The following is a 25,214-nucleotide window of genomic DNA, read 5'->3' as shown; positions in this document are numbered from 1 at the left end:
TACACGTCCACTATGCATTATACATTTTGTATTTAACTAATGCTTTTATGAACTACTAGAAAATTAGATTCATAAAATATGATTTTCAGCTACCTTACAGACACCAATAACAAAGCATTCAGCCTGAACTTGGTAAAGTTCAGGATATCCATTTTATAGTAGTTAATACCCAAAAGACTATCTGCTGATGTGAATAGATAATAATAGAAATTTTTGATGTTCGTATTTCCTCCGGAGAGTAAAATGTCTAGTTATCAGAATAAATGAAAATTATTTTCTATCATCACAAATTACATAGAGGATCCAAGTTATAAGGAATAAAATTCACGTTTTTCTGTGGCACAAATAGCATTCTTTTTTTCTCTATAATTTTAATAACACTATTGCATTCCAGGAAACTGCCCTCATTCTCACCTACACACATTCCCCCCACCCCCCACCCTCCATCTTCCAGCAGCAACACTGGATAGAGATGCTGAAAACCAGAAGCAGCAAAGAGTCATAAGAATGAGCAACTCATTAACATCTGTGCTTGATACCCAAAGCTCACTCAGAAAAGAAGCTAAGGGATAACTTTTTCACAGGCTGTGGTGCCACAGAACAATAGGAAATTAGTAATAGAAGCAATCAGCAGCCAAGATCAGGTACATTCAGCTTCCAAATAATGGGAAGATGTTTTTAATAGTGGGGACAATTTATCAAGTATTGTCTGTAGTGCTTATTTCAGATGTTAAAAATTGAAGATGTAAGGTTTTTAAAAAGACAGACATATCCAAACTCTTGACCTCAGCTTCTGTAAAAGATCCAGGTTAGTATTATCAGATTACTCAGCTTTTTTGTTTTAAACTGTCCAAATATTTTTAAAGAATTCAGTTTTAAGAATTTTATTGTTATATTACCTTAACAGAATGTTTAATAATACACAACAACTGTAAATGGACTGCAAATTATTTTAACTCAGATGTAGTCATTTGCATTTCTGAAACATATGTAATGCCTCATAAAATATGTAAAACAACTGCATATGAGGCATAAAGACAAAACAAAGGGTTATCAAGAAAAATTACGTACTTATCAAACTGAGAATAGAACTGCTTAGAATGTTTCAATAACTTGTTATTTTCTGATCAAAAAAAAGATCAACTAGATTGTAATTCTTTTTCATGTGACATATTTTGAGAGGGGAATTGTGAAGGTTGATGCTTTCTGAAGAGAGGCAAATCTGATTTCCTTTCAGCCTACCTGCCTACAAGAGTGATGATTGCTGCAAACAGTACCAAATTCTAGTCTGCATCCCAGCCTTGAAATTTTCTGTCCCCCAGTGTTTTCAGTAAGGTTTTTGCTCTGCTCCCAGAAATCTTCAAGTGTGTTTCAGACAAGTTGGCATTCTAGTCCCACAATGCACTTGAGGTTCAAATTCATTTTGCTGCTTGTAAGCAGAGCTTATACAATTAAAGCAGTTCTGATGACATTCAGTTGTTAAATGAGGTAAAGCTTCCACAGGAGGTCAGTCTCAGAAGAGAGGTTGTTTGCAATAAATGAATAAAAAGGGAAAAAAAAAGTCTACTCAGATGTTACTGAACATAACACAGAGCTGTTAATCTCCTTTCACTTATTAGTTCAATATATTCCTTTTCTATTTCAATGCTCACATACCTGGATACATTACATTATGTTTCATTAATATATGTGATTGAGGAAACCACGGCGACTTTAATTATGAATTATGCTAAATACACTGAATACAAAACCAGGAACTGTGTTAAACAAGCCTTGGAAAGTTTATTAAGTGTCTTTAACAGATACAGTCCCACACCATTAGATTTTAATTAATTTAATTTAAAAACTATACATTATGACCTGTATGTATGCACTTTTTAAGTCTGACTCAGATGAGAGCCTTACTTATTCTGCTGTGATGTGTCTATAGCTACAACAGTTTGACTTATCTTTATTGTAATTAATTTGTAAATACTAGACTCATACATGAGTCAAATACCCAACAGTCTATGCATCTATAAAAATGTATTTTCCATGGAATCGTAGAATGGTTTGGGCTGGAAGGGACCTTAAAGACTATCTAGTTCCAACCCCCCTGCCATTGCAGGGACACCTCCCACCAGACCAGGTTACTAAAGTCCCATCCAATCTGGCCTTGAACATATGCAGGGATGTGAGAAGTTGTGGATGACTATGGGAGGTGTTCCTACCCATGGCAAGAAGGTTGGAACTAGATGATATTTAAAGGTCCCTTCCAACACAAAACATTCTATGATTCTATGGGGCATCCATAACTTCTCTGAGAGATCTGTTCCAGTACCTCACCACCCTCACAGTAAAGGATTTCTTCCTGATGCCTAAACTAAATCTGCCCTCTTCTACTTTAAAACTAAATATAAGTTTAACCATTTTAAGTTTTAAACTTAAAATGTTAAACTTATAACCATTAACTTAATTAATTAATTAACTTATAACCGTTAACTTAAAACCCTTGTCCTATCACTACACTCTCTCAGAGTCCACCTCCAGCCTCTGTAGGACCACCTTAAGGACTTGAAAACCTCTATAATGTCTCCCTGGAGCCTTCTCTTCATCAGGCTAAAGGACCCCAACTCTCTCAACCTGTTTTCCTGTTTTCATAGGAGAGGTGCTCCAGCCCTCTGATCCTCCTCATGGCCCTCTTGTGGACTTGCTCTAACTGGTCCATGTCCTTCTTACGTTGAGGGTCCCAGAGCTGAATGCAGTAATTGAGGTATGGTCTTACAAAGACAGAGTAGACACAGAATCACCTCCTTCAACCTGCTAGCTACATTTCTATGAAGCTCAGAACATGATTGGGTTTCTGGGCTGCAAGCATACATTGCCAGCTCATGTTCAGTTGTCCATCATTTTAGAATATAAGGAAGGACTAATCTCTATGAGTATTTAGTGCTTAACCATTGTGTTGGAACTGCCTAGAAAAGAGCTATCCCAACTGCAATGGGTGTAGTTTATGAAACAGATAATATTCCACTAGCATGATAAAATCACTAAATAATCTAATTCAAGCTTTCTAAACATCATTAATATATTGTAACTTTCAGTTTTGTTAGTCTTATCTGACATCAACCCAGGGCATAGTTTCCCTAAAATCCCTTATGCTTCTCCCTCGTATACTTCTTCCCATATATATTCAATTCTTCCATGATTCTTTTAGTGAAGAAGTATTTGCTGTACTCTAAAAATGTTCTTTCAATATTAAAAATACTATTGACTGTAATTTAAACACTCCAACAATTAAATTACTTTTTTTTTTTTTTTTTCATTGTGCTATGCACTGATCACTGATTCATAGGTAGTATTAATTCCAAATGTCATCTTTTCATATACAGGAAGAGCACATCTCAGAACGTTACTGTCTTTCAAGATATCACCACTCCTAAAGACAACATGATTTACCAGTCTTTCTGACCTACTTTTCTTCTAACTGTTTAGAACCATCAGAAATATTTAATGACTTGTTTTGAAGTTCTGAAATAAAAACATGCAAAAGGCATATTATTATTATTATTTATTTATTTTTTTCCAAAGAATTAACACCTATCAGATGAATAGTTTTGAAGTGGAAGACCTCATGGCCATTTCAAATTGCAAGTTTGCAGGTAAACACTGTAAAAGTAATGTGTCTTGTTTCTAAATATGCATGACAGTGGTACATCACTTTCTGTTTGTGAGGTTTACCTGCAGTGAAACTTCACTATGAAACCTCCATGTTCTTTTTATTTCAAAAACTAATCATGTGCAAGAATTATGCCCTCTACATAGGAAACCATTGACCATAATTCAGAGAGATGCAAAAGAGTATTCTGAGACTCTGTCTGATAAATCAGAATGCAAATATTAGCAACATAATTATGTTTTATTTTTATAAAAATATCAAATTTTTGAATCAGAATTCAAAAATACACACTTACAATATCGTTCCAATAAGGAGAATACCTTCTCTAGGCATCCTAGTTGTTAAACTGTGTTGATCTATCCTTGGAAAAACAAAATAAAACAAAAAAGAAACCAAACCAAAAAAAAAAAAAAGCAAGCCCCAAAACCTACCACTTACTTCTTTGTATGTATAAATTTATTAAAAGGTAATTTGTTTCTAAATACCTGAGAAATGTTGAAAATTTTTCTACTGTAGAACATTTCAACAAATATAAAAATATTTATTCACATAAACAGAACCTTCAGCTAAAACTAATAGTTGTGTAAAAGTAAACATTTTGAAAAATTAGAAAAAAATTAATTGTATTACCCCAATTCACTAGGTAATATGAAAATGCTGATAAATAGTTTATTTATATATTAAAGTGTTTATAAATGTCTGAATTTTCTTCATCTTTCATTCTTCAGAACCAATATAATGATGTGCAAGTTTATATATTTGATCAGTTCAAGATTCAAGCAGGATAACCTTCACTGTTGGTAGCTTAGATATAATAGAACAGAACTAAACAGAAATCATACTTTAAAGTAAGCACAATTAAAAAAGCACAATGAAATACAGCTTAGTGATCACTAATTTTACAGTATTAGCCTTATTTACTATGACTACCGAAAACTGTATTATAAAATAACACTACTGTTATAAGGTTTTAGAAACTATGAAGGCATGCTTCTCAGTCTTGTTTAACTGTTACTATAGGTAAAAGACTTAATATAGTCTGAAGAAATAGCCAGTCTTACAAGACTGACAATAGTCTGAAAATTATGAAAGTGATTTTTATACATGCCAACTGACCTGTGTTTTTCTGATATTACAATTGAAAGTTGCAGATATCCTTTAAGATTTTGATACAAATAGTGAAATCTTTCATACTTATCTATTACACGTCCTGGTCATGCTCCTCTGCAATAGCCTTTTTCCTAAGTTGTAGGGGAATTCAGTAAGGGACAATTTCACTGCAGTATTATGAACACACTCAAAATTGCCCATATTTCTTCTTGAAGCAACACAAACTCCAGCATCCTACCTAATCTTGCTGAGCATTTCAGGTTTTTTTCTAGGAGAGATAACAGTCCTCTTGTATAGGTAGAAGTGACCAAAACTGAGACATTCTGTGACATTTTTCTACACACGTATGTGACTGAATTTCATTAAATAGCAAAGACTACATTTCCTGCATTCCAGAGCCTGTTCAAATCGTGTTCTTAAGAATTCATACACAATACATCAAGTGGTGTGAAGGGATATGGTTTATTGGTAGGTCAAGTTGATGGTTGAGCTTGATGATCTTGAAGGTCTTTTCCAACCTAGATTATTTTATGATTCTTTAAGTTTACTGTTGATTTTATACTTTTTCTATAGCTGGGTTATCTGTAATACTTGCTGTGTGATTAAAAAAATAAAGTATGGCTTTAATTAGAAGATTAAAAAAATACGTAAATGTTTCATTAAATATATAAGGAAGTCTTTGCTTCACTGAGATGGAGAGAGAAGAGCAGAAGACTGTTACCTTTTCTTTATCTTCTTTGTGTGCTTGCCTTTCTTCATTCAAGTACGATTTAATTATTTAAAAACTATTCCCTACTTTTCACAGCAAAAAGAGGAAGGCATAAAAGACAATAAAAACACACAAAAAACCAAAATCCTTCAACATTTTTTTTTTTACACCTGCAGTAAAGTTTCACAATTTTTTAATGCTGACTGTAACAAAATTTCAGAAAGCACTTTAATTTCCAATCTTTATTTTATTTTGTACTATAACAGGGTTAATATAATTAACTCTATGGCTACATTTTTTTCCTTCCAGAAAAGCAAAGTGTCTGTCCTCATACCTTAAGGGGAAACAGTTCTGTCTTTGCCTAATTGGGCTTGACAGAGAAGCTACTCATTTCATGTCTTTAAATAATATATTTTAACATAATAGGAAAAATCTGGCACGAAGGGAAATGGGTGGTCTCTAGTCCAGGCTCCTGCTCCAAGCAGGGTCAGCTCTAAGATCAGACTTGGTTGCTCATTTTCTTGAATAGGTGCTCAGTTGGGTCTTGAACACTTCAGATATGGGAGCTGGTTCAGCATCTTTGGGCAATCCAATGCAGCACCAGGCTGTCCTCTGGGTGCCTTTCTCCTTATATCCAGTTTAAATCTCTTGTTTCAGCTTGCGTCTATTATCTCTTGTACTCCCACTGTGCACTGTTGTCTGGCTCTGTAACCTTCTTGAAAGTACCAGGAGCTGCTTTGTGTCCCCAAAGCTACCCCTTCTCCAGACTGCACCAGCCCATAACCTTCAACCTCAGTCAGGCAGGTGCTACAGCCATGGCTAATCTGGTACCCCTCTGCTGAACATGCTACAGTTTATTTATGTCATTCCTGTACTGGGGAGTGCAAGACTGTGCATAATCTTCTAAAGAGTCTAATAAGTGTTTCATGAAGGTGGATATACCATTCTCTTGATACACTTGCTGTGTACCTCACAATGCAGCCCAGGATTGCTATATAACCTACTGTACTGCCAGAGCACACTGCTGGCTCATGTTTACCTCACTGTCCTCCAAAACCCCCAGGGCCTTTTCAGCAGAGCTACTCCTATGGCAGCCAGCCTCCAGTCTGTGTTGCTGCCAGGGACTCCTCCTTCGCAAGTGCAGGACTTGGTTTCTGTCCTTTACTGAATTTTGCAAGGCTCCTGTCGGTCCACTGCTCCCTCTTGTCTTTTGGACAGCAGCCCTGCACTTGGGTGCATTGACAAGTTCTCTCAATCTGGTATCACAAGCAATCCTCATGAGTTTCTAACACCAATGCATGGGCCCCTACCTACTTTTTGTTGAAGTCAAACAAAAGGTAATAAGCTATGTGCAAGGCAGATATGCAGTTCTGGCCCTATCACTATCAGAGTTGACACTTCCTAATCAGATTTTCCCCATATTAGATTGCAAGCTGTTCCAGAAAGAAGAAAAAATAATCTGATCCTACGGGGTAAAAGCCAAGCACCAAGAGCAAACATGACCAGAGCAGTGTACCAAATCATCTGTACATGCCTCACTACTCTGAAAAGGGCTTCCTTCACTGCTGAAGACCTGCTGTCTGCCTGTACCACCACCTGCTATCAAGTCCCCATGTTTACCCCTGAATTGTCAAAGCCGAGCATACAGGCCATGCCACTTCCAAGTGGCCAAGGCCCTGTTTGAGCTCTTACGGTTCTGGAGCAGCTGAGGTCCTACTTACTGGCCCAGATACCAAGACTCTGCTCAGGGTACCCAAAATGCAAAGACCCACTAGTTGCCATTCCACCCCGGTCACGTTGTCTCCCTAGTGGATTTTCCCCGAGTTGGAGATGACATGCCCAGGTGAACACCTGCTGAATGTCAGTGGATCACTAAGGACAAGGTCTCCACATAAGTCTGAATCCAAGGGACACTTTTTCTTCACCTGACTTCTTCTGCTAGCATGTTTGCTCTGGATGATGCATTAGCTGCTTCAAGGCAAATCTTCATGGGCCTGCCCTTGAAAGCTTATCTTTGATAACACCATAGTAAGGTCATATTCCTACAAGGGGCTATAGTAACCAAACAAGACAAAACTGGGGTGACTTTCCTTATGCTTTTTAGTTCTTTAAGTGACTCTCATGTTGGTGCAGCTGTTTGCAGAAAATATGATAAAAACACAGTTACATGTGATGGAGCTCATTTTCAGATTAACACATCCAAGGTTTGCTGTCTACAAGCAAGAAAAATGCTTATGTTTGCCATTACTTAGACACCTAAAGCCCACTTCAGTTGCCCTCTGAAATGCCCTACAACATATTTGGGACACCAGCTATCACTTTAGGAAGCTGCATGTCCAACAGTCCTATAAACAACCCTCTGTTACATTCATCAGTTCCAAGTGGATGGCTCACATACCCTGCAGCATTTCATATGGCATTAGCTACATACACAGGTGTCATTGATTTTAACCTAGAGGAGCCTGTCATTTGAATCATTCTTTTGGTTTAATTATGACAGAAAGATATTTTCAATTGATTGCATATTAAAATTTAGACACCTAGCACACATTTAGACATCTATATCTGCTTGCATTAAAGTGCAAACTGAAAACCAGCCACAGCTTAAGATCATTGTAGATGACAGCAGGTAATTACAGCTCATGAAATGAGATGTTCATGAATTATGACTTGACTTTAAAAGCCAAATGATTAATTTGACCAAAATCACAAAATTATTTGAATACACTACTTTATGATTTCATGCAAACTACTTCTGGCTAAAAGTATTCTGAAGGTATCCATCTGAATTCAAAGATCCCTTCATAGATTATCCTACAAGTTTCTCTATGGAAAAAAAATAAATCATATTATTAACTTAGTAATATAGGACAAATTATCTTTCAGATAAATTCTGGGGTATAATGGATCTACAGAAAATGTTATTACTGGAGACCAAACACACCTTGTTATGACACCTGCTTTTTGTCCCAAAGTACCTGCACAAATCAATACTGATTGCATATTCTTTACAATTATCAATGCTGTGGGATCCCTTTATTTGACCAAATCTTCATTTCATAAACAAATGAAGACATTTTCCTCTCTGATATTTTTGCAAAATGCATGTTTGTGGCAAACTGTCACTTTTATTCAGACTTAGAGCCTAGAAACTAGTGATGGTTCCTTGGAAATGCTTAAAATAGATAAGATGGATTGACTGATTGCATATTCCTTTGAATTATTGTGAAAGCACCAGAACTATCTAAATCATGCCATGAAAAAGTGTAGTTAGAAGTTATATAACTTCAAGTTACTATAAATTGCTTCTTGTTGAAAGCTATATAAAACATTTTCAAATCTGTCATGTTCCACCTCTTCTGCTTTAAAAAAATCTAAGTGAAAATGTCCAAGAAAAATATGAATCAGGCTTATGTTATTAAACTGGACCAAAATCTACACCACTATAAAGACTGGACACACTCTCACAGCTAGATGTAAAAACTTGTTCCTTTTTATGTTCAGAATGCATTTATGGCAATAAAGAACATTAATTAGGTTAGCTAAACCAACAGAATTAATTCAACAACAAAACTTACTCCGACAGACTTCTTTCCTCACGCACACTATTATTACTTTAATCTATGTTCATTTGTTGAATACAGATTATATTTACTATTTTTTTTTTTAATCTGTTGCTGATATTTCCAATATTTCCATGTGCCTTTAGGACAAGTTACCTGAAAAAATAGCCAGGAAAATACATTTTCTATTTCTCCTCCCTCTGTGGCATGCTTTATGCCTGCACTAGCACAGCTTCCCATACTCAACAATGTCTGGTCTGACCTTGTATCTTTGTAAAAGAACATTCTCAAAATTTGTCTTTGTCCTAAAATGAATCAGGAGGAATGGAGTGCAAAGAGTATGAGAGCATGAAGGAGACAGAAATTGCATTATTTGTAGTGTTGAAAACTTAAGAAATTAGCACAGTAGATGGCAGAAGATAACACAGAGGGTAAAGCTGTGGGGAAACACATGAAGTTATCATTTGCTAGTCCTGATATTAACCATTGTAGCCTATAGGAACTGTAAAACCATAAGAGTGAGATTATTGTCAGGTCTTTTTATATCCTGCAATATGTATTTAAATTTGGAAAGGAACCCCTTTTCCTACTTTTTTAGCTATTTAATAAAAATATATGTAAAATTAAAAAAAAAAAAAAGAAAAAAAGAAAAAAAGAAAAAAAGAAAAAAAGAAAAAAAAAAGAAAAAAAGAAAAAAAGAAAAAAAGAAAAAAAGAAAAAGGTAAGCGTGTGTCCTTTCTAATTATATAAATAGATAGATGTATATACGTGTGTGTGAGTACACACAGACACTTTTTACAACTGCTATTCTGAATTCTTTATTGGCAATGAAATTTTAGAAGCTGGACTCAGCCCTTAAAAGACTTTTAAAAGTTTCACTGTGACCAGACAGTGAAACTACTACAAAACAGGACTTTGAAAAAGAACAGCCAGAGAAAACAATCATTTTCAGGACAGAATGCCCCTTTGTGAAAAAAAACTTCTTGTTCACTAACACAGGTGCCTTACTCATAAAAATGCATGGATTGGCAAAGCAAAATAACAAAGGGGTCATGGAAGAATTGCATTTGATAGGTTGAAAATGTGTATCACCCAGCACTGAGTACCACTCTATGATTATATCCTATTTTGTACTCTGAAAGACAACAGCCTCCTACAGCAACAAAGACAATTATAAGACAGCTACCATTTATCCCAGAAAAGCTCTCTGCTACTTAGAAAAATACTAGAAGGGAAAAACAGCCCCTTGTTAGTTGAAATTAGCTGAAATTAGTTCCCCTGATTATCTGCTCTTAATATTGGGAAATAAGAGTGTATTTTTTTTTTTTTTTTTTTAGCATGATTTATTTTTAGACTGGCAAAGAGGCAATGGTAAACAGAATTGAAGCTCTGTGGGCACCTTCTGAGGTTAAATTACCTTTCATGCCACTTGCACAGAAGACTGTTTTCAAGCAGCTTGAGCAGATGGTCGGGACACCATTGTCCATTTACTTGTATCCACAAAGATAAATGATGGCTCTTTGAAATTGTGAGCAATACGACCCTTGCGATGTTTCAGGAACTTTAGCTGTCATTTGGAAAAATATATATATGTGCACAAATAAATATAAATTTAGCCAAAGAAAAAAAAGGTCTGATTGACGAAATTTCATTTTAAACTACTAAAACTAAGACTCCCCTCTTCAATAAATATATATCTATATGTACTCTGTAATTATTTCTCTATAAGAAACTAATTCATTCCAGAATACGTAACAAAGTAGGCAAAAACAAATCATCAACAGCAATTCTCAATGAAATAGGAATCTGCCATCTCTGCATAACTGCTTCTACTACAACATTTGCATGAGCATGCTGCCAAACAACAAGTTCTGCTTACTGGGCCACAGAAATGGTCACAGATTTCCAGGACCACGCAAAAGCAGACAACTGCCAGAGCATGTGGATCCACCCACCCAGCCAGGTATGGAAGAGAAGGTCATGAAAGAAGCAGAATATATGGGAAGTAATTTTTAGTTGTTTTAAGAATTTCCCAGATTTCTTCAAAAAAGAAGCAGTCAAACAAGTCCAATACAAGTCTTTTTCCAATAAGCAACTTGATGTAAAGGCTCTTATATTAAAGCAAAGTACTACTAAAGAATGAATATAAAAAATTAGGACATGAACATCCATGAAGAAAACCTTGAAGTTTTATGAACAATTTTTGGGATTTAAGAGCAAAGTGTGCAGATATTACTCTTTGGACTTGCAATTAATACTTGCATAACCTGTCACTCTAAAAAGCTTCTGAAAGCAAAGGGAAAGCAAGGTTGCTGAATATGGAAAGAATCATGAAATCAGAGAAGGGGACTTTACAGAGAGGAAGAATTTTACATTGAGTAAAATACACACAGCAAAATAAGACAGAATTGGGTTTAGAAAATAACAGGAAAATAGATAACTATGACTCACCAACCACTCAACATCCTAAAGCCAGCAGGTACTGCAAAGCATTTAATTAACTAAAGTTGCATATAAAGATGAATTTTTGTTTCTGCAATAACCGCTTGTTTAAAGAGTGACACAACAAATAAAATTCATATCCTCTATCTAATAAAACACACTCCACAGCAACAGTGGATAAACAGTGAATGCATTTCCTTCTCTCATTTCAATGATTGATTGACTTTATTTTATTTTTTTATTATTTTTTGCTGTGCTGTTGGCATATTCAACATGACTTAGAACAAATGTACACTATAGACATTTAAGATTCTTGTCATATTTTTCAGAATTGTTAAAACTCATTGGAGTAATGAAGGAAAGGAAAAGACAGGAAATAAGTGTGAATTAAGGTAATTTTGAATGTAAATTTAATGAAAACGTGATTTTAAGAGATTAGGAAAACAGAACAATTCACGTCCATATGGGAATATGATAGAAAGCACAGATAGGAAGATTTTCCTAATTCTCATGGCTACCTCAGAAAAGAGGGGAACCTAAAAGTAGGTTTGTTATAAATATCAGTTTAATAATAAATAAATACATAAATAAAAAGCAATACCTTTCTGTTTCCATTCCCCTTTATTCACACACACAAACACAAAAAAAAAAAAAAAAGGAATGGAGGGCCACTGTCCCTGTCCTTAGTCTCTGACTCTTAGTCTCCACTGAACACACTAAACATTCTCAGCCTTTTCTGCTTACTTGAAAATATTTTATATTGAAAGTAATGAATACGCTCATGAACACATTTAATGTAAACTGAATGTCTTAGAGAGAAAGTAGAACAACATGATCATACATTTCTCATCAAACCAACACTATGTCTTCCTATGTCAGTGGATTTCACTCAGAAGCATCTGCAGTATTATAATCAGAACACTATTATTTGTGAATAAACTGGTAAATTTAAAAAAATGCATAATATGCATTAAGCATATTATATACCTTATATGCATAAAGGAAAAAAAAAAAAAGATAAGGGATAACATGGTTTCATATGAACAAGATAGAAGTGTCCCTAACTTCAAAAACGAAACATCTTCACTGAAAACACCGGAGCATACATTTTATTTGCCCAGTAAAAGCAAAGGGCAATTGAATAATACTGAGGCAGATGCATTTTGATCAGATATCCTGTTTCAGTGTCACCAGTTATAAAGTATCTGACATTTTTACAGGAAATACAGAAAAACATCATTATTTACAAATGCACTTTTTTGAAATGTGCGCTAAATAACTTCCTTACTGAATTACCTGGAGCATCCCTAAATGTTTTAGCTCTCTGCCTACCTTCCTCCAGACATCAAAGTTCTCAAAAAATAATAACAAAATGAATTTGCAACTGCTTTGAATAAAACTTCAAAAAATCAAATGAAATTTCACTTTATTTTGTTTCTCTTAACATTAGCAAGAAACACCATGAAAAATAGACTGGTAAGAGCAATACACACACACATACATGCAAATATAGATGGACAAAATAATTTTCAAGGAACTGAGGCGGAAAACCCTGGCACATAAAAATTTTTAGTTAAAACAACTGGATATTCCTCTTTGGTAAAACAACAATCGATGTGATTTCCCTCCACACAAATTATTTTTAAGATCATCCTGTACACTAGGCTACAATTAGCATGCAGTGATGAGTTGTCAGCTAACTCACTATTTAAAGCTGCTGCAAACACTGATGTAAACTTTGGCAGCTTTTCCCTTACACAACTGGGCATTAATGTGTTTTCTGATGATTAAAGATAGTTTCCTTTCTGCAGGTTTAGAGGCATAAAAGGCCCCAGTGGGAAGGTTGGGAAGGTATTCCCATCTCTCCATTATACAGTAAGTTAATTCAATCAATCATTATTTATGGAGTGGGAATAAACTGAACACTCTCAGGAAGGAGACTCACTAAAAATAAGGAGATGAAGAAGAAATTCAGTTTTAACAGTGCAGTTGTACAGCAGTTGATTCCAGAAGGAATTCCCCAGTAGTTCTTTCAGACTGCATCTAGTTGGTGAGTCATCATAAATGGAGCAGAAGTGAAATTGCTGAAATCTTATACATGGATATCTCCCAAACAGCAGAAGATACAGCAAGCATTATTCCATAGTAAGAGAAGGAGGGTAACACAAAATGGAAAAGTTGTCCTTAGCCTCAGTACTGTGAGTGACAAAGCTGGAATACATTTTAAATAGACAGCTATTCTGAATGAGGCAATTTAGAGATAAAAGAGTTTTGTAATAAAATTTTGATGAGGAAGTCAGATAAGTGAAAATCTGGTGTTGAAATCAGTAAAACTTGTCTTTTAAATCTCTTCTTGTGGAAGATGTATTATGAAGTTTGCAGTTAAGATGTTTTTACAGATTCAACCTCAGTTTAACATAGATGTGCACTGGGAAGAAAAGACCACTTGAAATTGCATATTCTGGATCTGTAGTTATTTCTAATTTCCTGAGTTTTTGTTTCACCAAATGTAATACTATAAAGGTCAGTCTCCTCCACAACAGCAGAGAAAGAACAGATATCCATATTAAAAGAAAAAAATCATAAGTTAAGCAGCCATAAGTCATGGTAACACATTCTGATCACACTGCATTCCATTAAGACAAAACAGTAGCCTCCCTCTGAGCAACCAATGCCTTGGCTGTAAATCACGTATCAGCTCCTGACTTGCTGATCCTGCTAGACCAAGAATTTACAGGCACATGATAATATAGTGGCAAAAAAAGTGGGAGCTTTCAAGTCTGATAGGTAATACTAGAGAAATATTTGTGCCTCTGCATAAAAATTAATACCACAATACATTTGGAGTATTTTTTCCCTTGAACGTGCATGTTTTTCAGATACTTGGTGGAAATCATATCCTTTTATGCAAAGGTATAATTTGAATAACTAAGTTTCAACATCTGAAGAAGCAGAGAAAAAAGAGGAAACTAATGTAAAATCTAACTCTACACAAATTCTGAGAAAGTCCTTAAAGACTAATGAATGATATTTTGTGATGTCATTTAAGAAAATATAAAATCCCTGATTACTTATTATTTCCTTTGAGCACACACTTGTACAGAACAGGTGCAAAAAGCACTACCAAATTAAGATGACTACATTTTACAACAATTTTTATTGGTATAGAGAGACATCTAAGATATTAGGAAATGGTGAAACCTCATGTCTTTCAAGAACTACCAGAAATGTGTCACAATCTGCAGTGTTATAGGCTGTGTTAAATACTAATGAGTTTCAGGGTGTCTTTTCTAAGCACTCATCTCTAAAATTGTAAGTTGCGTTTCCAAGACATCTGTGCTTCCAAGAATTTGTTTCAGAATTTCTGTTATTTCTGTTTGTCCCCATTCTATTCTACTTCTTATCAGAATAAAGACCTGTTTTTCAGTAAACATACCATCACCCTTCCATTCTAAGAAGTGAAGACTTTAGTAAACTTACGGACCCACTGATAACAAGGTTCCACTAAACTCCATCTTTATCTGGCTCAGTTAATATTCTGGATCTTTAAAACCTCTATGGAGGTAAATGACGACTACCTGGACTCCCAAAATCTTCAGTGGAGGTACTATTCTGTAGGTCACCAAATCCTTACCACTTACACATTACTTCATTTGCAGCCAGGAGGCAGCATCAAATTATAACTTATTTGGGAAAAGCCAAAGCAACTCCCTTCTATACGAAACATTACGGAGGAACTAACAATCCCTACCTTTCATTATGATGAATCCCTTTCATCATGATCCTAAATCTTGGAATGAGCTACCCAGATAGATCACAGAACCTCCACATTTGGAGATATTCAAAACTCAATGGGAAAATGCCTCGAGCTATCTGATCTAGCTCTGTTGGCCTTGAGGTCCAGAAATCCTTTTCAACATAAACTATCATTTGAATCTATGTAAAATTACTTTGTCTTTAATTAAATCACAACAATTTCTGGGACAAAAGGTATGAATTTTATCTGCTCAGCTTCAGACATTAAAAAAAAAAAAAAAAAAAAAGCTGAACCAGGGAGTTCCAAATCATCTGAATTATTTTGCAGTAGCCATAAGATATTAGCAACTTGGTTTTATGTTTCAAAAAGACAATAGCTATTTCAGCGCTATAAAATCCTTAATTCCCAGCTCAACTATGCTTCAGTAGTCATTCTGAAGGACTGTTAGCAGCCAAAAGTCACCAGTATAGTTACCTCACACATCTGGGTTTTCCTTTGAGGTCTTTTTTCTCACTAGTGATGAGGCTGACTTTGCTAAATATTGTAAGGGAAGCCAAGAAATAGCCTGAGGTGGTACTGAAGTGGAAAACAGAGCAAATTAAACTAGTTGCCTTCCTATTTCACAGCCAACTGCAATTACCTTACTGGAGAGATATCATCCAAAGAAAACACTGAACCACACAAACAGGAACCATTTCATTAGCATCTGCAGAGTGAACCTTTCCCCAGGTGTAATTTGAGGGGCCCTTAAAATATGCAGTTCTATCTTCAACTTTCAATCCTCAATGGCTTCCTGCTGTAATTCTAGTTTCCCTCTACATGAAATCCTGCAGTTAAATCTACTTTCAGGATGATTGCCCTGATTAATAACTCTATAATGTCCATACTGTCTGTTGGATAAAGCATTTCTTTGTTCAAAAGTAATCCTTTTCCACTGAATGCTTACAATTTCAGTGCCGAGGGAATGAATCACCATCAGTTGGTGCTGCCATTCACACTGCTTGGATGTATAGTCATGTGAAGTCAGTCTGAGCCATAATTTCTTATCTTCTTCACTCAGCTGTGGATTATGACAGTGGAAACTCTATATAGATTCAGGTAACTTGCAGGCCATCCAACATGTCTGTCAAAAAGACCAGAGTAATTTTGGAGATATCAGATGAATTCTGAATGCTTCCAATTCTGAATTTTGAAAGGTAACTTAGGAAAGACTAATAATTGCTGGAAAAATAAATAAACAAATCCAAACAAAACATAACAAGCAAAAAGGCAAAACATGGAAATCCAGGATACAATTCCTGTAAGGAAATGGAAGGAAGAGCATGCTTTGACCAATGTTAAATTCCACTATAGCTTGCTAAAAAACAAATAAATCTGGCAGAAACGGTCAGTATTTTGATTTTTCACTCCATATACTGGAAAAAAAAAAAAAAAAAAAAAAAAGATTTCTTGAGTTTTCATACAACAATGACAGAGGTACTCCTTATAATGGAAGGCAAAATGGTCAGTGTCCTGACTTGAGACTCATATATCATAAAGGATCACTTAGTTCTCAGCAGAGATCTGAGCATGTGTCAATGATATCTCCAGGTATCAACCCTACTAATGTGCAATTAACTATTGGTGTCTATGGTTTTTGAAAGGTCATTTCATTTGGATGTACAAGAAGAACTTAGAAAAACATTTCTACAGAATAGGGAATTATTTTCCTGTCTGCTTCTATTAGGAAAAAAAAGTACCTTTCAATAAAGAGTATAAAAATATAAAGCAAGTTAATTAAACACACTTTACAATGATCCTGTGCAACAACATATTAATAAATTTAGATTGATGGCTGAAGGGCAGAACTGTATAGAAGAATCCACCAAGGAAGAAAAACTGAAACAGGTATTATCTCATCAGCTTCAGTGGGGCCCATTTCACCTGAATTTAAATGACTTGAGTAAGATTATGCAGTGAGTCAGCACAGAGCCCAGAATAGAACTAGGGAATTGTGGCTCATTGTCTCTGTCTTTAACCATTAATTCACACTCCCACACTGAGAAAATGGATGTTACTATCTTATTAAGCCCCACAATATACTTAAATCATACCAGTATACTGAACCATATTTGAGAAACCAACCAACCAACCAACAACCCCCTCAACAAACTAAGATGTAAGCCCAGCATTCATAGTGACTCAAGTTTCTGTCTGGATATGGGTAAAAAAGAGGCAATAGTTGAATAAACTGACAGACCTACAAGCTTTACCCTTCAGTCTCCTAGCTTTGATTGCTTTGAGTTCTCTTAACTAAAACATATCACTCTCACTTTTAAAGCAAAACAAAAAGATTGCAGAGGTCTTTAACCACACACACAAGCACACACACACACAAAGCTCTTAAGCTCTCATATAAATATTTATTGTGGTAAAGTTTATTATATCTTATAGTACTGAAGTGTTTCAATAGACATACCACTGAATATCTGTCTCCTAAAACCAAATCTGTCACTTAAATTTAGGGACAGTAGTGGACGGATGGTGGTACAATTAAAATAATCTGCACAAACATTAAATAAAGAGTGTAGGTTCTGATAATATTTAGGTAAATTTGACATTTAGTAAGGAAATGTATCAACTCTGTACTGCTAACCAAACTATCTTTTAATGAAATATGGATTTTTTAAAATTAAATATGCACTTGGAAGAATACTCTCTTTCTATCCTTCTTTCTCTCACACATTATGTTTTTCTTTCTGTCATCCTCAGATGGTCCCCATTTTGCTATGCAAATGTGAAGGATCTATTTTGGAGTTGGTAACAAGTCCACAAGTGCTGCAATATCAGCTTAGCATGAACTGCATCTACTCTGTTCTAAAACCAGTATCAACCAGTTGCAGACCTCTTTTGATGTTGCATATTTACAAGTAAGACAAAATATCACAGAAATTCACATATTCACATTTTTCATCTCACACTCAAATGACTGAATACACTTGAAACTATAAATAGCCACTAGAATCAGACAAGATACTGGATAAATAAATAGGAACATTTCATAACATGTTCCATGTAAGAAGCAACCCACAGCTTCCTTTCAACAGGCAGAGATTAAAGAATTGCTCTATGTCTGTATCAGTTCTTCCTCACCTGCCCACTTTGGCTAACTGGGATAAGCAGGTTGTGTTTCCCTTTTTAAAGTTGCACAGATTTCATCCAGTGCTCTCAGTCATCCCAGCAGATAGTGGGGTGCAGCAATATGTTTTCACTCCTGCTCCCTCAAGTTGCTCACAGCAGATAATAGCAGGTAAAATGTCATTGTTCTCTTTCCTGCAGTGAGCATCATGGGCTGATTGCTGCTGAGTAAAGGAAGAAGTATGACTCTCCCCATTCGGCCAAAAGGTAGGTGAGATGCTGTTCTATAGAATTTTACATCAAAATATAGCTTTTTACAGGGAACACCTTTTCAAAATTTTGAAGAGAATGTTAGAACACATTTTTAAATTTCACATGCAGACAGAGATTTATAATATATATGAATAAGTTTCTTTGACAACTTCCAAAGTTCCTTAGTAGACATACCTCTGATAGGTATGTCTATTCGACATGCCTCTGATGCCTGTGGACCACAGGACTGAAAAATTATCAATTAAACATGTGAAATAAGGAATGAAACAGAAGAGGGAACTGAGAAGGCAACAGGGATCTAGGATGATACAGAACATGCAGGATTTGCATGTTGTTGACTTGCTTAAAGTGAAGTTTTCTTGAAAGATACAAATAGATGTGAATTACAACTGGTATCAGTGAATTATGGTCATCTGACATAATTCAGAGAGATTTCTAAGCTTTCCTCTGACTGGAAGAGAAGGGTGTCACACAGTGTCATATACCCTTGCAGGACCTTCCCAAGTACTTTGCTCAGCAGAGAGTGATTTAATTGCTTCACATATTGTTTTCTTGGAAGTCATCTTTATTACAGTGTCTGTAGATACCTGAGAGCAAACTAAAAGATCATTTTCATATACCCTGTGTTAACACATATAAAACAATGCTGCTTTTTGAAAGTCAGCAAAGAAAAAAATGAATGCGTTAAGAGGCAGTGACACAGAAAAATAAAATAGTTGAGCTATGGTCAAACACCAGGTCACAAGCAAAGCTGAGATTCTCAGGATTTCCCATGAAAATATATCCTGGAATATGTTTCCTCTGTATTATAAGATTATTATTTCATTTTTTACAATATAAAAAGGACTAGACTGTACTGTTTTCTATATCTGCAGACAAGAAACAATCTGTAAACCTGTAATCTTCAGAAGACCATAAACTATTTTATTCATATGGCTAAGAGCTTCACATGAAATTCATAAAAGAGCACCGTTATCTCCTTCTATAACTCAAAAATCTGGTGATGTCTTATCGAATTACCAGCCAGAAAGTTCAAAATAAATAAGTGAAACTCTTTATTTTTTTTCTTCAGATTGTGCATATAAATTGAGGAACTCAAGAGAGTTTAAAATGAGAAAAATTTTGAATTTCAAAAGTTCATTAAAAGGATGGTTTGGGGCTAGTTCAATATCACAACTCTTGTGGGATAGTAAAGGACTGCTGGGAAAAACCACACAATCTGAGGCATTAGAGTTTTGTTTGGTTCTTAGAAACAAAAATACAATCTGACAAATTTACTTCACAGCAGTATCGTGGCAGAAAGAAGCACTGTCTTGGACATTTACTGCTGTATCATTGCTACTTACTGAGCATAAAATCTTGAACCATTTCTTTGTCATCTTTTAAGAGTTATCAGATAACAGATGGGTAAAATAGTGTGGTGGCTAAAAAAGTGTTACCACCTGTATCAGAACAGGTGACACCACATTTCCATACCTGTCATAATCTACTTTCATTACTGGAAAAAAATAAGGTAGAAGTTGACTTTTTGTAACATGAAAAGACGTTTATTTGGGTATCATTTAATAATCAAATTATCTCACTTTCACGTGAAAAAAAAACACCATTCAATTTTAGGCTTTATAAAATCTGTACTATAAATAAATGCCTCCTCCATACAGCTGTTTTCTTGTGTACTTTTAAACTCTTCTCAACTTGATTTTGATTATGTAATCGACTGATTGAAAAAACATAACCTAATTGAATTAGTATTGCAAAGAGCACTATTTCTATTATTATAGCTTCCCCAATGCATAGTTGTAAACAGAAAGAAGAATGATGGCAAATGTCCTAGATAAATCAGTCCCCAAATCTGTTGCTCCTTGATTGTGACCTTCTGACACTGTTCCAGCTGTGCAATGACTGTACTAGCATTAAGGGAGAGAATCTGAGGCTCATTCTATTCTGGGCAATACTCCCAGTATTTCTCTACAAACACAAAATCTCATAAATTTAGTGGGTTACAATAAATTTCTAATACACACTTGAAAGAAATACTGAAAATTTCTACATTTCATCTCCCTCCATGAAAATATGTAAAAAAAAAAAATAGTTCTAAATTAAACACCATACATATTTTACAGCTAGTTGGATGCTTTTGTATTTATTTTGAGCTGTATAATTCAGAAAGCACCAGTTTCATCAAACCTTTATTCCTAAGGAATCCTATTTCCATTGCCTTTTAGTAAAGAGAGGAAAGGAAGATAAATGATATTAAGTAGTTCTGACTTAATGTATTCAGAATTTTAATCTATATTCTGTGCAATTCAATGCACAATGGTAATTAACCCAAAACACACTGTGCTACAATAAATAAATAAATAAATAAATAAATAAGAAATCCCAAATTAATCAGAGAATATGTAAAACAGGGCAAGAAACTACAACTACTGCAGAATTCCAGTGTAACCAGTAATTCAGAGAGCAACGTGTATATTCTAAAACATATGCTGTGTACTCAGAGAGTAGCCTTTTTTTTTTTTTTAATAGGAAATCAGTCTTAAAATGTTGGATCATACCTGCATATAACATTGCCTTGCAAACACAGTCAAGAAGCTTAATACAAGACTATACTTCACTAGTTTACATAATTGGAAACTGCATCTAGGTAAAAATCTATTTTAAAAGTACCTCTAGATTTTAAAGAAGAAAACTGATCTCCATTGTTAAGCAGCAGAAAAAAATCCTGAAAGTTTTAAAAGCAAATAAAACAGCTGTGCTGGAACAACATCAACAGTAAAATGTAGCCTAGCTTCTACCATTTTTTCCAGATTTTGTTTGTACACTCAGATAAGAGTGAATAATCTATTGTGATGGGGAAGAGAAATTGGAAAACTTTCGTAAGCCTCATTAATCATCACAGAAAAAGAAAATGGATAAAGACAACTTTCTGCAAAGAGCATTACCTTTTAAAATTCTGCTGAAAGAAAGTTCAAAGAAAATGTTCATTATTTTGTCCTTCCATCATTACTTTTTTATTTGTTTTATTACTTTTGTTTTATTTGTATTAATCACTGCTAGAATTATATTGTATAAAACCTGGCCCATAAGTCAGGGAATATTTTTATAAAATACCATATTGTTCCACTGCATAACAAATTAAATAAAGTTTAACTACAAAATCTCATTGTAAAAGTAAACAAACAAGCAACCCTCCCCCCACACAAATTCTAATAAATTATTGACTTTAAAATAAAACCAGAGAACACTCTTGTGAACTGTTTAAAAAACAGCAACTAAAAATTAGAAAACATTCTTTCAGTAAGTTTATTTCAACTTCCTTAGCTGTGTTTAAATGAGTATGAGCAATGAGTTGCTGGAAGGCTGGAGCTACCTCATCCTTATTCTATAAGAATAAGAATAATAAGAATATTTACCTTTGGGTAAATGGTGTCATCCTCACTGAAGAGTCTGAAAAAAGGTGAGGCAAATGTAACGGTCATACTGTATTCAGTAATGTGCTATACTAAACTTCTATTACATTTACTGAGATAAACTGATATGAAGTGGTTTTAGTAAAAAAGAGCTAGTATTTAGGACTCATTTTGAAACCTAAAGTAGTCCGGTGTTAATTTTTCCCTGACACCTCTCAATTGAGGGCAGGGGGAACAAAAAAACTTTGGCTTTATTTTTGGCTGTCTTTTAGATATCATATTTAACTTTCTTATATAGTAATTTTGACACTAAAGTGACTCAATTTTGAATTCTGACAGAACAAGATGGCATTTTTCCTGTACAGAACACGTGTGAACACCCCTTCCAGAGAGCATGCTCAACACAATGCTCCAATCTGTAAGAGCTATAGGAAAGAAGTAAAAGAATGAACTGAGATCTGCACAACTTACTTCCTAATGAAAAACCTAGGGAACCCAAACTATCTGAATTGTCCATAAGACAAACAAACAAAAAATCCCCCCCCTCCCCAACAAAAAAAATAAACACCCCCCAATTCCTAACCTCAGTGAACCTGTGCCTGAATCAATGGTAACTGCGCATTTAGAGTGTTAGTTCTCTTCCTCCTGAAATTTAATTAGACATTGCAACATGGCCAAGAAAAATTACAATTTATTTGGTCTCACTTTGTTCAATAATTTAGAATTACAAAAGAAGTGAAATTGTGAGATCAAATACTAGATATTGTAGATTTAAGGACTGTGATTATAAGTTAATCAACTATTACCTTGCTTTCAAAACATACAAAAGCTCTTCAGAGACTCTTGAACAAAAAACCTTCTGTCTATATGATTAACATTTTTCTCACCAAAGTAGCATGCTCATATAGGCAGTTATCAAAGTCAATAAAGATGGTGCCAGTTTTATTTATTTATTTTACTGTAAGTAATGAGTTTCTCATTTGAAAAAGTGACCTGTGTGTATAACTGAGTAACTTCAAAACAGAGGATGAAAAAAGGGTTGAATTTCATCAGTTTGAAATTTGTCATCAATTCATTGAGTCCAGAATTTCACACAGTTATAAGTGTTAAAGTCAATGCATTAAAAAAAAATAAAATCAGTATAAGCAATAAGATCTTTCAGCATTCATTTTTTCAATTGTGATGCAAATTAGTGATAATAGAGCCTTTTGAGACTATCACGTATTATTCTGAGGAATAATTATTTGAATCTATGCATTTGCTGACCATTTCTCCAACAGCTCTACTTCCACACCAGTTCAAAGCCAAAACCAAACTAATCCTCTTTTCTGCCAGTATGGAATTGATTCTTAGAGTACTAATACCCTAGCCAGGTTTATGTGATCAAATACTGATGTTTCAGTCCCCTTTCTCTCCCAAAGACACACAAACACACTCACACAGGACACTCCTGCTTTACAGTATTCTTTGAGAAGTGGATGACCATTATAACTTTCCCCTGAACTTCTTTCTTTGTGCTTCATTTTCATATTTGCAAGCAGGCTGTGGATCACCAAAACCAGTAATGGATGCAGCATCTAAGAGTGTCTGTTTCTTATTCATGGAAGGAAGATACAGGTAATTTATTTTGATTGTAATGGGACTTTTATATATGTCTCCTTTAAGCCAATGAACAAAGGACCTTACAGTTGCAAGGAAAACAAAGTAAATCAGACACTGGGAAGAAAGATAGTGTGAAAGTTTCTTTCTTTCCCCCATCTATTCAAACTGATCCAAGAATACACTTTTGTGTGTTCTTTATGTACAAGGCTTTATGTACAAGCCTTGATCCTGAAAGACCCTAATACATGAATTTAATGGCAAGGTTAATGAATACCTCTTGGAACTAAAGGGAAATATCCTTAAATGTTGACCAAAAGAATGCTCAATGGGTTTGAGATAAAATGTCAAAGTTATTTGTTGTGTTTTTCTCTGTTTTAAGTCCGTGACATCGCTTGAGAGTCCCACTCAAGTGCAGTATTCCAGGCTCCTCAGCACCTTTTTCATAAATACATTAATCTTTTTAATATTGGACACATCTATCTGTTCCAGCTGCTCTCATTTCTGTATGCAGTGTTATAGCTGTAGACAATGTACTGAACAATGTGATGAAGGGCATTCTGCCCCAAGGAGCATAAAACTGAATGAACTAAGCAGGTTCAATGTAGAATAATGCAGTTCAAAGGGTGAATTCTCCCTCCAAGAACAGAGAGATAAAGTGATATTTTGGGTATTTTTAGAGAAAAAGGAGCTACGTTCTTCTACATCAGCTAAACACATCAAGTTTTTAACAGTTACCTTATTTCTACTGACAGACAGGTAGGTAATGAAGTTCACAACAGAGGTCACCAAGTGAGCTCTACAGTTAACATATATATATATATTTTTTCAAGCATACATGCAACCTAAGCATACATATAATCAGAAACACACACACACATGGTATATTGTCTTGGAACATAGTCAAATCTCTTCCCTATCCTATTGCAAGGGACTGAAATTTGGGATGTGGTAGTATTTCTAGCAGCCTATATTTGACAAGATCACAATACTTATCATTTACACTTGATAAATCAAAAAATCTTTTGACATAGATATGTCAAGATGGAACTAAGATGGAGGACAACCGTATTACAGAGTATAGGAGAGGACATTTTAGTCATTAAGATTATATATTCTCAGCAAACAGAGTAATGAAGACTCCAGGTCTCCTTTTAGAGGTGCAAACTTCAGACATCATAGAAATTTTAATTCAGCTCTACAACACCACACATGAGCTCCAGGACAGTGCTTATCCTTTGTTTTAAAGGTCACTGTCTGACCATAGCAGTCTTTGGTAAATTACAACTCTGTGTTTAAGCGCACGCATCAAAGAAACAACCGTGGGGAAACCCCATCATGCATTGAGTCTTTTAATCAAAGCAGTCAAAGTGTATCAAAATCATAACATTTTCAATTTGACACGAGTTTAGAGCAAAACACATTCTGCCTGTGGCAGATATCATGCCTTGGATATAAAAAAAATATTGGCAGATATGGTAACGTAAGAGTCAAACTTGGAGTAGTCTGACTGAACAAGAAACACTTTCACAGGTTAATCTTTAGGCTATTAGATGTGCAATCTATATAAATT

The 25,214-nt window shown here is 34.9% G+C and overlaps 1 protein-coding gene across 8 annotated transcripts in view; it reads right to left on the bottom strand.

The window, feature by feature from the left end:
- DLGAP1 (DLG associated protein 1) overlaps nucleotides 1-25,214 on the bottom strand; it is a 410,173-nt gene that overhangs the window by 316,381 nt on the left and 68,578 nt on the right. The window contains exon 2 of one of the 8 annotated variants that reach the window (XM_072034762.1): nucleotides 22,046-22,079. The exons of the other annotated variants lie outside the window; for them this stretch is intronic. The gene's annotated coding sequence lies outside the window, so the exon portion shown is untranslated. The remainder of the gene's footprint in view (nucleotides 1-22,045; nucleotides 22,080-25,214) is intronic. 8 annotated transcript variants of the gene reach the window in all.

Source organism: Anas platyrhynchos, chromosome 2 (genome assembly GCF_047663525.1).
Source record: "Anas platyrhynchos isolate ZD024472 breed Pekin duck chromosome 2, IASCAAS_PekinDuck_T2T, whole genome shotgun sequence".
NCBI lineage: Eukaryota > Metazoa > Chordata > Aves > Anseriformes > Anatidae > Anas > Anas platyrhynchos.
The sequence above is the reverse complement of the archived record's forward strand: the minus strand, read 5'-3'. Positions and strand labels throughout refer to the sequence as shown.